This window comes from Leptopilina heterotoma, unplaced genomic scaffold (genome assembly GCF_015476425.1).
Source record: "Leptopilina heterotoma isolate Lh14 unplaced genomic scaffold, ASM1547642v1 Lhet_173, whole genome shotgun sequence".
In the NCBI taxonomy this organism is placed as follows: Eukaryota; Metazoa; Arthropoda; class Insecta; order Hymenoptera; family Figitidae; genus Leptopilina; species Leptopilina heterotoma.
In genome coordinates, this window is record NW_025110889.1 from 955,440 (window position 1) to 971,983 (window position 16,544).

Here is a 16,544-nt window from a genome sequence, read left to right on the forward strand (position 1 = left end):
ATTTGATGACGTAACTAAGTAGTATTAATTTTTTAATTTCTCATCAGTAATTTATAATTTTACTAATAAAACAATAAGTTGTTAATTTTTAAATTAACAATTGTTTATGGATTTGTTAATAATAAAATAAAGTGTTTGTTGATTCAAATCTTTTTATATTTAATTTTCTAATAATAAGAATTAACCATAAACTCCAGAACCATAAAAAAAAGAATAACCTATATTCACTAGTGCGCAACAGATATTTTTACAGTATTTTTCCTATAAATTTAAGAACAAAGTGAAAGAAAATTTTTTAATAAAGAAAAGAGGCGAAAGAATGTTTAAGAAAAATTAACGAGACTCTTATAAACATTTAGCATATATTTTTATATTTTATAGTTTCACTCTCTCAAATTGCATTTCCTGATTTAAACGAATTTTTTAAACTTGTAACTTGAGGTTATGGTAGAGAAGATAAATATAGGCCAACGCAGAATAGAATCTTTAACCGGAACCGCAATCGTAACCGTAAGCGTAAGATTGAGTTAGAGAAGGATAAACAATATACCTATCCTTCTTTAACTCATTCTTACGCTTACGGTTACGATTGCGGTTCAGGTTAAAGATTCTATTCTGCGTTGGCCTTTATGTCAAAAAAGATCTGCCATCTTGGTAATGCAATTTACAGTTTTTTATACGTATAATACGTCGAAAATGTATTATACGTATAAAACCTAAAGTGACGCGTCAAAACCCATCTCTGGCGTAAATACAGTTTATTGTGCAATTTCAAATTTCAAAACTTATTAAATTTTTTTTTTTTAATTAATTTATATTCCTTATTTATATGTTATTAAATATTTTTATTGATTAAAAATATTATTCTAATTGGGGGTAGAGTCCCATGTAAGTAGAAAGCGCCAACTAAAAGTAGAAAATTATAAGTGCAAGATAAATATAGTGTTCTTTCATTATTTATCTATCTAGTACTAATGAAATGTTGTGGGTAAGAATTCCTGAAGTGGCCCCTTATTTTCTTTTGGTTAATGAACATAAATGATACTTATATATTTTGATAGTCCATGATGTCACTAATGACACCTCCAAACGATTTTTCAAAATTTTAATTTTTGTAATTTTTATAAACAATTAAACTTTTTTGCACCGTTTTAGAAAAAATTCAATTTCTCGAAATTGGCTGAACCGATTTCAATGAAACTTATATCGTTAGAAAGATAATAAAATGTACTATCGAGAAAAAAATATAATATTAATAAAAAGTTTAATTTGTTTAAACAAATTATATTTTTTATTTTTAATGTTATAAATAAACAATGTTCGCAATCGATTTTGGACACTTTTTTTATAGCATCATAAAGAGGGACTTTTCATGAATCCATAGCAAAAATAAAAAACCGGAACTCTCTAAAAGTTTAGAAGTTCTATCATTTTTAGTCTCGCCGTGCGCGAGCTTTCTCGGTATCTAATGCTCACGGTGCGACGCGGGCTCTCGCCCGCCTGACGATTGCCTTTACCATGGAGGATTTTCTAAACACAACATTTAATTAAAAAACAATTTCTTTATAAAATCAATATTTATATTATGATATTAATAATAATAGCATAATTAATTATTATTAATAAAATAAACAGTAATAATAAAAAAAATTCCAAAATCTAAATATTATATAAAACTTTGTAGTAAATATTTTTATTTTATTAATTAATATAAAATGCCTGAAAAGAAATATAGATTTATTTTCATAAAACAAAACTTTTTTAACAAAAGAAAATTCGCTTTCGCACATTTGTTTTATAAAATTCAATTTTTTGTTAATATAACAATGTCTTAAAATTAAATGAGATCATTAAATTTTTAACTAGTTTTGATAATATCACATTGTGTTTTCTTATAGTTCGAGATCTAGATAAAACATGGTATATATTGTCATAAATTGCAACGAAATTTAAATGTTTTAATTTATTATTTTCTCGGTAATAAATTACATATGGATGAAGAGTAACTTGGACATTAGACCAGTAACTAGATTGGACGGCATCCTGAATCTTGCAAGTAAAATTTTCAGCAAAATCTAGACTCACAATGAAAACTCCCTCCTCAACATTTTCTTTAATTGTCGAAAAATGCAAAGCTTGAGTTTTTGCTATAAAATCATGCGTGAGTAAAGCTGACAAATCATTGGCTAAAATCTTTGCAAAATTACGTGCACTTTTCTTCTCATTTGTAAATTGACACCTTAAAAATAATTATAAATTAAGTATTTATTCAATAATAAAGAAACATCCTAATTCTTAAATAAATTTGAAAATTTTTACCTGTCGGTTGAAGTCCACTGATTAAATTCAATGGTGGGAATTCCAAGACTTTTGAAAAGATCAGAAAGATTTTTTTCCATCATTTCTTTACCAGGGCACTTATCACATTGTAATAAAAAGCATTTCGATTCGGATTCTTTGCAAATCATATCATTCAATAAATCACGATATGACTTTGTGAATTCGTGTCCTTTACGTTGTAACGTCGCTAGTATTCCCTCAACTTTCAATTTTACGTTTTGGTGTATAATGCACACACAAACATTGTGAGACCCACATTTTCCGGCTATTATACATTGACGAGGCCTTAGCTTAGTAAATTTTGAAAGTGAGATTTTAACTTCCGGGAATTTTTACAAAAATTTTGTGCGTAGTTCACTAATATTGCCCAATAACAACCTATAAAACAAATTAAAAATTTCAAATTTACAGTAATACATAATCATCAACAATATTGAATTAATTAATTTGAATTATATTTAAATCAATTTAAAGTTAAATTAATTAAACTTTGATTAATTCCAACATGAAATAATTCAACTTTTAATCAATTAAAATTTTTAAGAAACACAAACAATTAAACAACAAACAAACAATCAATCAAAATAAAACAAAAACAATCAATCAAAAAAAAAAACAATCAAAAAACAAAAAAAACAATCATTTAAAATTTTACTCGATTCAAGTAATCAATTTTAATTTCTACCTCGATATTTAAAAGAAAAAACGATAAAAGCTTTTTTGTTCTTGGTTCCGGTGTCCATCTTCGTTAATTACCGAAACATAATCCTTCATGCCGGGCATCATTCGACTTATTTCATCTGACAAATAGAATTGTTTTACCAGTTCTACAGTTTCTGGTTTCATAGAGCGACCTTTCTTTGATTTAGGATGAGATCCTGGTCCAGATTCTGCACGCAATTTAATCGCTTGACGCACCATTCGACGAGAAACATTAAATTCTTCTCTGATTTTTTTTATGGTCCAAATGCGTTTTCCATCATTTAATGTCGAATAAGGGATTCTGGTCAGAACTGATATTTTTTCATTTCTAGTGGTTTTTTTTAAATTCTTCCTTTAAATTTGTTATCCAACTTTCATTAATCGAATTATTGACAATCGAAGAACTGTTTGTGTTGCTCAAAAACCCAGAAGTTATTTTATCTATAGATCCCTGAATTTTTTGTTTCTCCGCTTTTGATAATTTTGAAAGGCTTTTTTTGATAGGTGGTTGGTTATTATCTTTTAAAAAGGTGTTTAACTTGCGCTTTCTCAAATCATCATCAACTTTAGTGCAAACAAAAGATGGATCGAGACGTAAATTGTCATTATCTGTTTGCATTTCACTATAGTCGACTTTTTTCTGATCAGAAGATTTCACACTATCGCCATCAAATTGCACACTTTCCTTTAATCTGTAATTAATAAATGCTTTGCACGAAATACAAATGAATTTTCTTATTAAATTTTTGAATTTATAATTCCACGAATCACCCACTCTAACAAGATTCTGAGAAACTGACTTATGCTTCTCTTTTTTCAGCGGATTGCAACAATAATTTTTTTGTGGCATATTTTAAGATATTTTTTTCACACCACTACATTCGCGAAAAAGTAAAATACTTAATTTAAAACGATCAAAATACTGATCGAAAAAACAACCACGGACTAAAACAATTATGTATGCGTGCAGAAAGAACTAGGTATGTTGTCAAAACAACAATTTTCTTTCATAGGAATGAGCAAGAGATTATCGAGAGTGTTTTGTTTTCAAATAAAAAACGCGAAATTTTTCTTCAGTGCGTATACATTTTTGGTCAAAAACATATTTTATTATTATTATTACATAATTATTAAATAATAATATTATTAATATCATAATATAAATATTGATTTTATAAAGAAATTGTTTTTTAATTAAATGTTGTGTTTAGAAAATCCTCCATGGTAAAGGCAATCGTCAGGCGGGCGAGAGCCCGCGTCGCACCGTGAGCATTAGATACCGAGAAAGCTCGCGCACGGCGAGACTAAAAATGATAGAACTTCTAAACTTTTAGAGAGTTCCGGTTTTTTATTTTTGCTATGGATTCATGAAAAGTCCCTCTTTATGATGCTATAAAAAAAGTGTCAAAAATCGATTGCGAACATTGTTTATTTATAACATTAAAAATAAAAAATATAATTTGTTTAAACAAATTAAACTTTTTATTAATATTATATTTTTTTCTCGATAGTACATTTATTATCTTTCTAACGATATAAGTTTCATTGAAATCGGTTCAGCCAATTTCGAGAAATTGAATTTTTTCTAAAACGGTGCAAAAAAGTTTAATTGTTTATAAAAATTACAAAAAATAAAATTTTGAAAAATCGTTTGGAGGTGTCATTAGTGACATCATGGACTATCAAAATATATAAGTATCATTTATGTTCATTAACCAAAAGAAAATAAGGAGGCCATTTCAGGAATTCTTACCCTGTTTTCAGTTTTCTGTTCATATGGTACTACACTTTTATTTTTTAAATGTTAAAGGTTGCCATTGTAGTGTTCAAGAGTGAGAGAGATAGAATAATTTCCTGTCTCTCTCATTCTTGAAAGCTACCATGGTAATCTGCAAGCGGAGGTATGAACGCTCCCTAACCCTTTCGTGCCCCCGGGGAATCCAGCAGTTGGATTTGCTTCAATATTGTTACTTGGGGGTTTTCGGGGTCGCTGATTACAAATTTAATGTTAGATTTTTAAAATTTTGACAATTTAACCCTTAAATCGTACCCTGGGTGTGCGACACCTATATTCCATCTTTTTACTTTTATATGTCGTTTATATTCGTAAAAATTAAGCATGTGTTGCAATTGAACGGTATATTGTGTACTTAAGTTTATGTTCCGTGAATAATCCCAGTAAGAAGTAAGGAATTGAGAAGAATTGGACATTTTTAACTTTTTACAGAAAATGTTAAATTATCAATTTTTTTGAATTCCGTTTCTGTCCAATTCCTATGTATTCCTTTTTGAGGCAAAGATTTCTTGAAAGTGAATTCCAATCAATTCCGTTTTAATATTTCTTTAATTTTTGAATTTTTGTGAATTCCAAAATACTGTGTGATACTCGGTAAGTTCAATTCCTGTCTATTCCGTTTTAATATTTTGTAATTTTTTAATTCCTTTGAAGTTTGCAACACTTTGAGATAAGTGCTTCTAAAATTCGGTAGTCATAGTACAGTTTTAATAGCTGAGCGGATAAGCTGTTTGTCTCCGACAATGAAGCTTGAGGGTTCTAATCTTCGAACCGTCAAATTTTTTTTCCGCTTAAAATATTAAAACGGTATTCAAAAGAATAAACTTAGCTTCTTTTTGGCTTCTCTGAATGAAAATGAAAAGAATTGGTCACAAACGGAATTCAAAAAAATTAATAATTTCGAATTCTTATTAATTCCTTACTTCTTACTGGGATATTAGTCTCTCATGTTTCTTTATTTATTTGATAGCTTTATGAAGTTTACAGCAAAAAATTTCTGTGTGGCTGACACCCAGTTTTTCATTTGAGGTAATTTCAGTAGTTTTAAAAAACTTTTTTTTAATTATTAAGATTAAATAAATTATTATGAAACTTATTTTCCTTAAAAATAGATGTACATAAGATAATATAATATAATATAATAAATATAATATAAATATAATATAATATAATCTACATAAGATAATAAAAAACACACTTTAAAGTCCCTAGGTGTCGCATACCTAGTGTGTGGTTTAAGGAAGGATTCGTAAGTGTGCGGTTTAAGGATTTATATGGATTGTATGGATAACTATAGGATAAAACAGGAATAACACGAATTAAAATAAGATATAAATAATCTATCTTTATTAATTTGTTGGATTAAAAAATATTAAATTGGATATAATTTGTATTCATATGCTTCCAACAGGGCTGGTACCGTTTTGGTGTGCAGGCGTTCTTGAAGAGTTAATAGATTTGTTAGTAAATTTTTAGAATTAAAACCGGACAAGTGCGAGTAGAACTCGTACTAAAACCGAGGGTTATTCCGTACTCTCTCTGAAATTAATTTTTTTCTTAAAAAAATATATAGGGGAGACTGGGGCGAAAAGTTAAATTTTGCCTAAATGATTTTTTTAGACAATATAATCCGCTTAGATGCAAATATTTATACATCAATATTGTAGGGCAACTTGTCCCCTACAACTTTCAATAAAAAAGTTTCTGATATTTTCGCAAACAATACATGTTTTGTCCTTTTTTGAAAATTTTGTTTTTTTTAACTTTTCGCCCCAGGCTGGGGCGAAAAGTTAAATGGCTGGGGCAAAAAGTTAAATTCTATTTTTAGCCTACTAAAACTATTTTCTAATATTTGTTAAGTAGTATAGATAAGTTAAAATATACGTAAACAAGTAATTTAGTTAATAAAAGATCTTTGTTTACTTGACAAAAGCTTTAGAATAGTTGTAAAGTTAAAAAAAAAAAATTTTTAAAAAAAATTTTTTTTGTTTACTTTACGTGAAAGGTCTTGTTTTTTGACAGAGTACTTGCCTAATGTTAAATAAATCATTTTTAAACAAATAAACTCAAAAAAACGAAAAATAAAAAAAAATTTAATTACATGTAAAAATACATTTAACTTTTCGCCCCACCCATTATTTAACTTTTCGTCCCAGAGTGTGTTTTTGGCTTTAACAACAAATATAAAAAATCTGACTAAAGATATTTAGCAAATACCTTTACGTATCTCTTCAGGGGACCCAAATAATGAAGTAAAAAAATCGCGGAGAGAATAAATGCAAAAAATATATTTAAAAGTTGATATTTTCTTTTACTAAAAAATTTTCAAAAGTAGGGTGAAAAAAAAATTTAAATATGGACACCACAAAAATTAGCAGAATGTCACATAACTCCGAACATTTATTTAGGGTGATAACACCCTTCTATAATTAAAATTGAAATGCTCTAACTATTTCCGTTCGAAAGATAATGAATTTTAACTGTTTTCCCAATTTAACTTTTCGCCCTAGTCTCCCCTAGATCTATTGAAATTAAAGTTACTGTGTGTTAAAAATATAAAACAATTAGATTTAATAATTAATTTTTAAAAAAATGAATAAAATTTTTAAATATTTTTGTCGCTGAAAACACACAATGAATATCAATTCTAATTATTTCCGCTATATTTTTCCTGTAATTTACACGAAAAATTAATTAAGTGTGCATATTTTTAGTTCTCTAGGTAAAAAACTATGAGCGCTAGGGTAAAATACAAACTTTTTTGACGCAAGTTTAAAAAAATTTGAGTTTTTTGCTTTGATTGGATTAAATCCAATCATGTTCGTTATATTTTTCCTTAAATTTATACATGAAAATACATAAAATAAAAAAAAACTGCAGTCCAATAGGTTAAAAATTGTGAAAACCAAGGGGGGCTAGACACTTTTTTTCTAAATATAAAAAATTCCCAGTTTTTCGCAAAAAAAAGTATAAAGATGAACTCGAATAATTTTTTTGTATGTGGGTTGAAATCTACACGAAAAAATAAATAAAAATATATAACGGCAGCCCACTAGATTAAGTTCTCTAGGTAAAAACTGTAAACGCTATGGGGGAGGGGGGCTTCATGCATTTTTTTGTGAAAAATGGAGAAAATTTGATGTTTCTCGCGGAAAATTATGAAGATTAATTCCAATCACGTTCGCTATATTTTTCTTGTAATCTACGCGTGAAAATAAATAAGTGTATCAATTTGTAGATCTCTAGGTGTAAAACTGTGAGCGCTAGGGAAGGGGGGTTCAAGGACATTTCTTTAATCGTTCCAATAGGGTTCCTACCGGGTACGAAACCCTAAAAAGGGGTGGTTATTGTAGTTTGAGAATTGAAATTTGTGGTAGTACAAGAAAAATGTATGTTTGTGTAGAATAGTGTGAGTGAGTTATAAAAAATTAAAGTGTATATTATGAGGTTAGGTAGTGTGAAATGAGAGAGAAAAGAGAGTGATAGTAACAGAGTCGTTAGAGAAAATTAAGTGTGGATGATAATAAGTTAAGTTTCTAGGATGTCTGAATTTGACTCCAGTAGTATCAGTGGTTAATATGGAAGTGAGTCTAATGAGAGCGAGGTGCCTTTTTTTAAAGGGGTGTTGGTAAGAATGAAAAAAGAATGACTTGTGAAGACTGTATGGATTTGTTAAAGATGTTTCAATAGCGGTGTGTAAGATTGTCTAAAAAATTTAATAGAATAAAGAAAAAATGGGAATGAGTGACTAAAAATAATGATCAAAGGGATAGAGAGATTGAGAATATAAATGAGAGTTTGTAAAAAAGTTGGATTTAGAGTGGATAAGAGAAAAGAAAGATTTAAAGAGGGGTTAAGGGGGTGAGAATGTGTTTATGCAAGTGAATGTGGAGGAATTATCGGGGCAAGTAGATGGAATGGGGAGTGAGAAAAGAAAAAATAACGTTGTGATTAGGAGTAGAATGTAAGTGCAACGGAGGGTAAAGGAGAGTTAGAAAAAGGTATGCGTGGGTGGGGAGTTGTGTTAAGTATTAAAATGGTACGAGCGATAGGAGTGGATGAGAATGGTGAACTGAAATTGTGGTTGGTAGAGTTAGTTAATGAGGAGGAGAAAAAGGAAGTGTTGAAGATGAAAAAGGAGTTAGAAGGAAGTATTGATAAGGAAAGAACGTGGAAAGAAAGAAGAATTATGTGGCTGTTGAGATAGAAAGCATGTAATGAAAGAAAGAATGTAAGAGTAGTACGAATGGGTAAAGAATTTTTTTGGATAAATGAGGTAAAACATTGTATGAGGGAAGATATTGGTAAAGTGATTGAGGTAAGGTTATAAATGATAGTTATTGACAATAGAAATTATGAAGAAGAGAATTAAGTGTGAGTAAGTGATTAGGCTGAAAGGGTCGAGAGGAGTAGATAAAATTTGAGTGGAATTGTGTTTATAATTAAATAGAAGTAGTTTGGATGGTACATAGAAAGAAAAATATTGAAGGTACAGGTACAGTGCCGCTTAATAACTTTTGCCCACCCTACAGCGATTGAAGGCTTTACAAAAAGTTTTGTATTTTGTTTATTATTAAAGATAAAAAGCTCAAAAAGGTCTCTTTTTGAATCTCTTTTCCTGAGATTTAACACTGTATAAAACAAAAATTAAAAAAATTAATTTGTTAATGTTTAAAAAATGTTATTGCAACATAAAATTTTTCGTTTTTTTTCGTTTTTTTTAAAGTGATACAGTTTTATAGGAAATGGTCGCATTTTAATCCAACACATATTTTCTGAAAGCTAGTTTTATTACCTTTAAAATGCATTTTTTTAAATTTTTGTACGATAATTTTTAAGAAAAATATGATTTTTTGTTTAAAAAATTAGCCATTTTTTTCAATTGTTGATAACTTAAATACGGTTACTTTAGGAAAAAATTTTAAGAACATAAATTGTTCCTTTTTGTGTGCAGAATTAGAAAAAAAATATAAAAAATTTAAAAAAAAAATTTTTTTTTGACTTTTTTTGAAAAAAAATTTACTTTTTATTTTTTATATTTTTATATTTTAATTGTAGGAACTCGCTTTTTACACTCAGTTGTGACAATTGTCACAAGACTGACATTATGATGACAATCGTCAATGTAATTAAGAACCTTTAATCCGTTTACAAACAATATAATAAATAAGTACTATATCAAAAGTTATTTAAATGACTGGTGAGTTAAAATTATTGAAAAAAATTAAATAAATACGATGAAAAATTTTCTTGCTTGTTGTAGTGAGTGTAAAAAGCGAGTTTCTACAATTAAAACATAAAAATACACTACCGTCGGGAATTATCGGTACGGCTGCACGCGCACGGCCCAAAAACATACCAATCTTTAAATCACGATTTTTTTGTAAATACAAATGTCAGAAAATTAACAAATATACCATTCGAAAGATTATTAAATACTACGATTAATGGTACATAACTGAAAATTTTAATAATTTATACAAAGATTGCAGCAATCGACAAATTTGACAAAAAAATTTTAAAAATACAATTTTTTTTTAAATTTTTTCAACCCCTGCACATATTTTAAAAATTGTAGAAAAAATTTGAAACTTACATAAGTGTGATCATGCAAGTCTCATCTTTAATTTAAGACCAAAAGAGTTTAAAAATCTTATTCGGTTTGTGAGATATAATTATAAACGTCCGAGCATGTTTTTTGACAAATTCATTGAATTAGTCGATTTTGAACGGTTTTTGGCTGAAAATGCTCGTCCGTTTATAATGATATCTCGCTAACCGATTAAGATTTTTGAATTTTTTAGGTCTTAAATTAAAGATGAGACTTAAATGATCACACCTATATAAGTTTCAAATTTTTTCTGCAATTTTTAAAAAATGTGCAGGGGTTAAAAGAATTTCCCAAAAAATTGTATTTTTAAAATTTTTTTGTCAAATTTGTCAATTGCTGCAATCTTTGTATAAATTATTAAAATTTTCAGTTATGTACCATTAATCGTAGAATTTAATAATCTTTCGAATGGTATATTTGTTAATTTTCTGACATTTGTATTTACAAAAAAATCGTGATTTAAAGATTGGTATGTTTTTGGGCCGTGCGCGTGCAGCCGTACCGATAATTCTCGACGGTAGTGTATAAAAAATGAAAAAAAAAAATTTTTTTCAAAAAAAGTTAAAAAAATTTTTTACAAAAAAAAAATTTTAATATTTTCTTTATAATTCTGCACACAAAAAGGAACAATTTATGTTCTTAAAAATTTTTTCCTAAAGTAACCGTTTTTGAGTTATCAACAATTGAAAAAAATGGCTAATTTTTTAAACAAAAAATCATATTTTTCTTAAAAATTATCGTATAAAAATTTTAAAAAATGCATTTTAAAGGTGATAAAACTAGCTTTCAGAAAATATGTGTTGGATTAAAATGCGACCATTTCCTATGAAACTGTATCACTTTAAAAAAAAACGAAAAAAAAAGAAAAATTTTATGTTGCAATAACATTTTTTAAACATTAACAAATTAATTTTTTTAATTTTTGTTTTATACAGTGTTGAAGCTCAGGAAAAGAGCTTTAAGAAGAGACCTTTTTGAGCTTTTTATCTTTAATAATAAATAAAATACAAAACTTTTTGTAAAGCCTTCAATCGCTGTAGGGTGGGCAAAAGTTATTGAGCGACACTGTATAATTTAGGTTATATAACCCATATAGTATTGCTGGAATAGAAACAGCTCAACAGTTAGGGTATTTTAACCATACCATTAAGGACGAAAATTTCTAAAGCGCACTAATCTCTTAACCAGATTTGATATTACATAGTTTCGTTCGCTCACAAAAGAGGTGCCTGTGATTCTGACTCTAGTCTTCTTGATTCTGACATACAGATTACAAATTATAGGTTAAGAGTTCCTCTTTTTTAAATTTTTTATTTAACCAAACTATTGAGGTAAAATCAACATTTGGTTTCTCAAAACTTGACAGAAATTTATAAACATAATCAAACCCTGGCATTGCCGATTGTTGATAGGTTAGGGTTACATGTAATGTTTAAGAAACAATAATCAAATTAAATAAAATATACAAAATATTATAACGATTAGGTATTAAATAATTTTTAAAGTTTCATTTTATAATAATTAAAACGCATTAATTTTAAAAGTAATGTTACATTTGTATATTCGAAAGATTATTCTGAAGCTGATTCGAAAGATGTCTCTAAAGATGCTTCTGAAGATGATTCGTAAAGTTTGAAGTAATATTCATTATCTAAATCTGCAACAATATAAATTTATAATTTATAATTTAAAAATACTAAATTTGTAAAATTTATAATTCGAAATTTTTTGGCAATTATAGAAAAATACTAAAGTACGTATTTAATATTTTTCTATAAAGGAAAAAAGAAATATTATGTTTAACTAATTTTAAAATGTCATAGAAAAATTTCATTGAGATTTGTCTATGTATTAGGGGAGACCAATGTGAGTTGTAACAAAGCCGATTCCTCAAAAACTATGACCTTTTAAAAATTTTGGAAATCGAGAATTTGTTACATTTTTGATTTACTATTTGATGCAAAAGTTGACCAGTTGAGAAAAGTTTTTGAGATGTATTTAATATGTGTCCAAAAAAATTGCTAAAAGTAAGTTTTCGACCGAAATTTTGATACTTTAGTATTCGACATATATTATAATAGGCCCTAAAACTCATTTTTTATTCCACATGCACAAAAATGGCGCTTTTAGATAACTGACGATAGGGAGTAAAGTCACTCATTTGTTCGACCGTATAAAAATGGTGACTTTCTTTCCAAAGGGCCAATTTTTTCCCCAATCGACATTTTTGTGCATTAGGAATAAAAAATATCGTAAGTAACGTGGGAATAAAGGCAGCCAATTTGCTTGTTGCTTAATATACTATTTGAGAATTTTCAGTTGTTATAATTTTATTACACCTTATTTTATTAGACATAATCACCTTTTAGTCGAATATCAAATAGAAACAAGTTATTGTCGTGAGGAAATTTTTTGGGATATGTTTTAAACTTGTTTGAAAGCAACTGTGGGTTTAACTACGCGGGACAAAGAGACTCCAAGGTTTAAGCGGTTCGAGGACCATATGAGCCTCCGGAAAGTATAACCACACATACAATTCTGACCGCCATGCTAATTCAATGGGCGTCAGAATTTTATGTGTGGTTATACTTTCCGGAGGCTCGTATGATAACCATATGGTCTATGCGAGATGAAGGGACCAAGGGCTGAGGGTGCGAAAGTGTCCCCGAGGTCCCGAAATCTCGCCAAAGTCGTAATCACCTTTGCGCCCATGTTGCGAACATAATTTTTTGTCCTAACTGCATGAAAAGTATGGCATTGAGGGCACGAGCGAAGCGGGCGCAAAAGTACAGCAAGCGGGCGTAAAAGTACTTTTGCGCCCGCTTGTGTGACGTCAGCGGGCGTAAAAGAACTTTTGCGCCCGCTTCCCCGACCCCGGGCGAGAATCAGTTTCTTTGCGCTCACTTTAAGTGCCCGAAATGACATACTTTTCGTGCAGGTAGGACAAAAAATATATTTCGTAACGAGTGCGAGCAGTTATTTTTGAATGAGTACTTTTTTGGAACAAACTGTAAGCGAAGCGAAAAAACAAAAAGTGCTTGTTCAAAAATTGGCAACTGCTCGCACTATAGTGCGAGCAGTGAAAATATTACACTCGTATAATCACTTACTTTACGCACTTGTATCATAAAATTATGTTTGCAACATGGGCGCAAAGGTGATTACGACTTTGGCGAGATTTTGGGACCTCGAGGACATTTTCGCACCCTCGGTCCATTCATCTCGCTATCGTCGCAATCACCTATTTTGCGCTCTTATACTATGATAAACGCAGAAATTTTTTTTTATATATTTATAATAAAAGAATTGAAGAAAAAAATCTTTAAAATTTCGTCTTTTAAGAGCCTTCTAAAGTGCAGTAGTACATTAATTTAATCTGATGAATTTTGAAAAATAAAAAAAACGTCACTATTGATCCTCCATTTTTAATTTTACAAATACAATGTCAAATTCATATTTCACAAAGTAGACACGTAAGTTATATATAAATACAATTTTAAAACATTTGTACCTGGAAAACCTTTAAAAATTTCATTCATTTTCTTAATTACAGCCATGGCAGGAGTATATTGATTAGGAACTTCGTGTTTATTCATTTTCTTCCATTTTTCATTTATCTTAGCCAACGCGTGAGATAATTTTTTACTTTTATCCATTAAATCGAGGATTTCATTATGCGTAGGCGAACGACAGTTTTTCAAGAGAAACTTTTTTACTTCTCGAGACAACTCCCCTGCTTCTTGCAGAATTGTTTGGAGAACATAATATTTTTTGGACTTTACCCAAATAGGAATCAGTTCCTCCGCCTCTGAATCAGGCTATGGCAAATTGAAAATTAGGAATAAATAAAATTAATTTTTTTTAGAACCGATTTTAAATTACCATCAATAAGAAAGTTAGGTATAAAAAAAGCGTGAAAGGGAGCGTTCACAAATGATGTCACGCAATTTTTCGGGATTTTAGACCCCCACACTCCCCCTGTCACGCAATTTTATGAAATTTCCTATGTAAAAATACATTGTGTCACGTTTAGTAGAGACCCCCCCCCTACCCCTAAAAACGTGACATCATTTGTGAACGCTCCCAAATTAAGCAAAAGTATGAATCCAACGTTGCCAAGCGTTGCGTTACTATTAAGTGATACAAATGAAAGCTTAAAAGTGCTTTGCTTTGACTATAATAATGTAGAGAGAACCTCATTAAAAGAGTTTTTTTAAATATATATGAATTTGAAACAAGATTTAAATTCTTAATTTACACGAGTTTTTTTAATAGAGATACTTCTTAAACCATTATTAAATTGTATATATGGATGGTTGACACCTCTACGCGTTCTTTAAATTATATTTCTGGGCTAAAACATATTCGAATTTAAAGTTAAAAGAAAAGAAAATTTTAATTCCCAGGTGCTATTTTTTGGTCGGCCCATAGTCGGTCCAACTTCTCGTGCCAGAGGTTGGGCCAACCATACAGATGATAACGGTTCGCCGTTTAATGGCGACGATGGTTGTCCCGACAACTCATAAGGAAGTTGGCCCAACTTAAAATGCATATGTTGTGCCAACTATACATTTCAATGGTTGGTCCAAAGACTGACGCCAAAGTTGGCACAACTTTAGATGCGTAAGTTGGGCCAACCACAATTTTTAAAGTTTGGCCAACTTCAACAGCCAAAGGTAAAAAATTATTAAAAAACTAAATTATTTAAACAATTAACACGTTATTATTAGCGGGAACATCAGATATAACCTTTACCTATTATTATTACTCACAATCTCATACATACATTTTCGAAAATATCTAACACTCGCTGGGATCAAACCCCAAACCTAACGCACCGAAAACTTATATACTGACCACTACGCTACGCTCATATGGGAGTACATAACGTTAAATTTATATTAAAGCTGCAACAGTCGGGCCAACCGTGGCCCAGAGTTTGTCCGACCCAGAAAGTATAAGTCAATTAAATTGCATTTGACAAAGTTTTGCCACTTGTTGGGCCAACCGTGGCCCAGAGTTTGGCCGACCAAGAAAAATCAAGTCAATTAAACTGCGTTTCACAGAGTTTTGCCAACCGTTAGGCCAACCGTGGCCCAGAGTTCGGCCGACCAAGAAAGTTTAAGTCAATTAAACTGCGTTTCACATCAGAGTTTTTCCAAACCGTCGGGCTAACCGTGGCCCAGAGTTCAGCCAACCGAAACTGAAAGTCTTTTAAACTGAGTTTGGATGAGTTGTGCCAACCTTTGTCGCCAAAGTTGGCCCGACGGTTGGTTAAACTCTGCATGTAATGGTTGGCTTGCAAAGTCGGGCCAACTATGGGCATTAGTACTTGCCACAGTTGGGCAAACTTTGGCAACCAAAACTTCGCTTTCCAAAGTTAGGCCAACCTTCAAATTCTGGCGGCCAACCCAAATTCGCACCTGGTTATAGAGTTATAATTTTTGTAGTTTTAAGTATTTGAATTCATTATTTTGACTTTGTAATTCACAATTTTATAATTTTGACTAAAAAATTTTAATAACACTAATATTCACCTATTCTGTAATATTTTTTTAAATATAATATGATTATGATTTTAAGTTAGGCAATTGTTAAGGAAACTTTGTTCTTATTAGTATTTTCGGAATATTTACTTTATTTATTATAATACTTTGATTTAAGGAGGCAACCCTACTTGTAACTTTCAAAAATTGATTTTTTTTAATTTTTTTAAAGTACAAGTTCTCAGAAATATGTCTTCTATATGGACCGGGTATTGATAACTCCCTGTAGGTTGAAAAAAAAATTTCGTCTAGGTGAATATAAGTAAATTAAAAGTTTAAACTCGTTTTTCTTGAAGCAGCGTTTTGAAAATCGGCGACAAAGTTTTCTCAAAAACTACTGAACCGATTTTGATAAAATTTTGTGGGCTTCTTTAATACATAAAAATCTAGTCTTTAATTGAAGAATTTTTTTATGAAAAATTCTCTTTCTTAAAGCTAAAAAATCATCGTTTTTTTTTGTGAAAATCAAACATGTGAGTTTGAGCAGTTGTCATTATGTCAAAAATAATTTTTTTTTAAATTTTCGATTAAAGACTAAATTATATTCTAC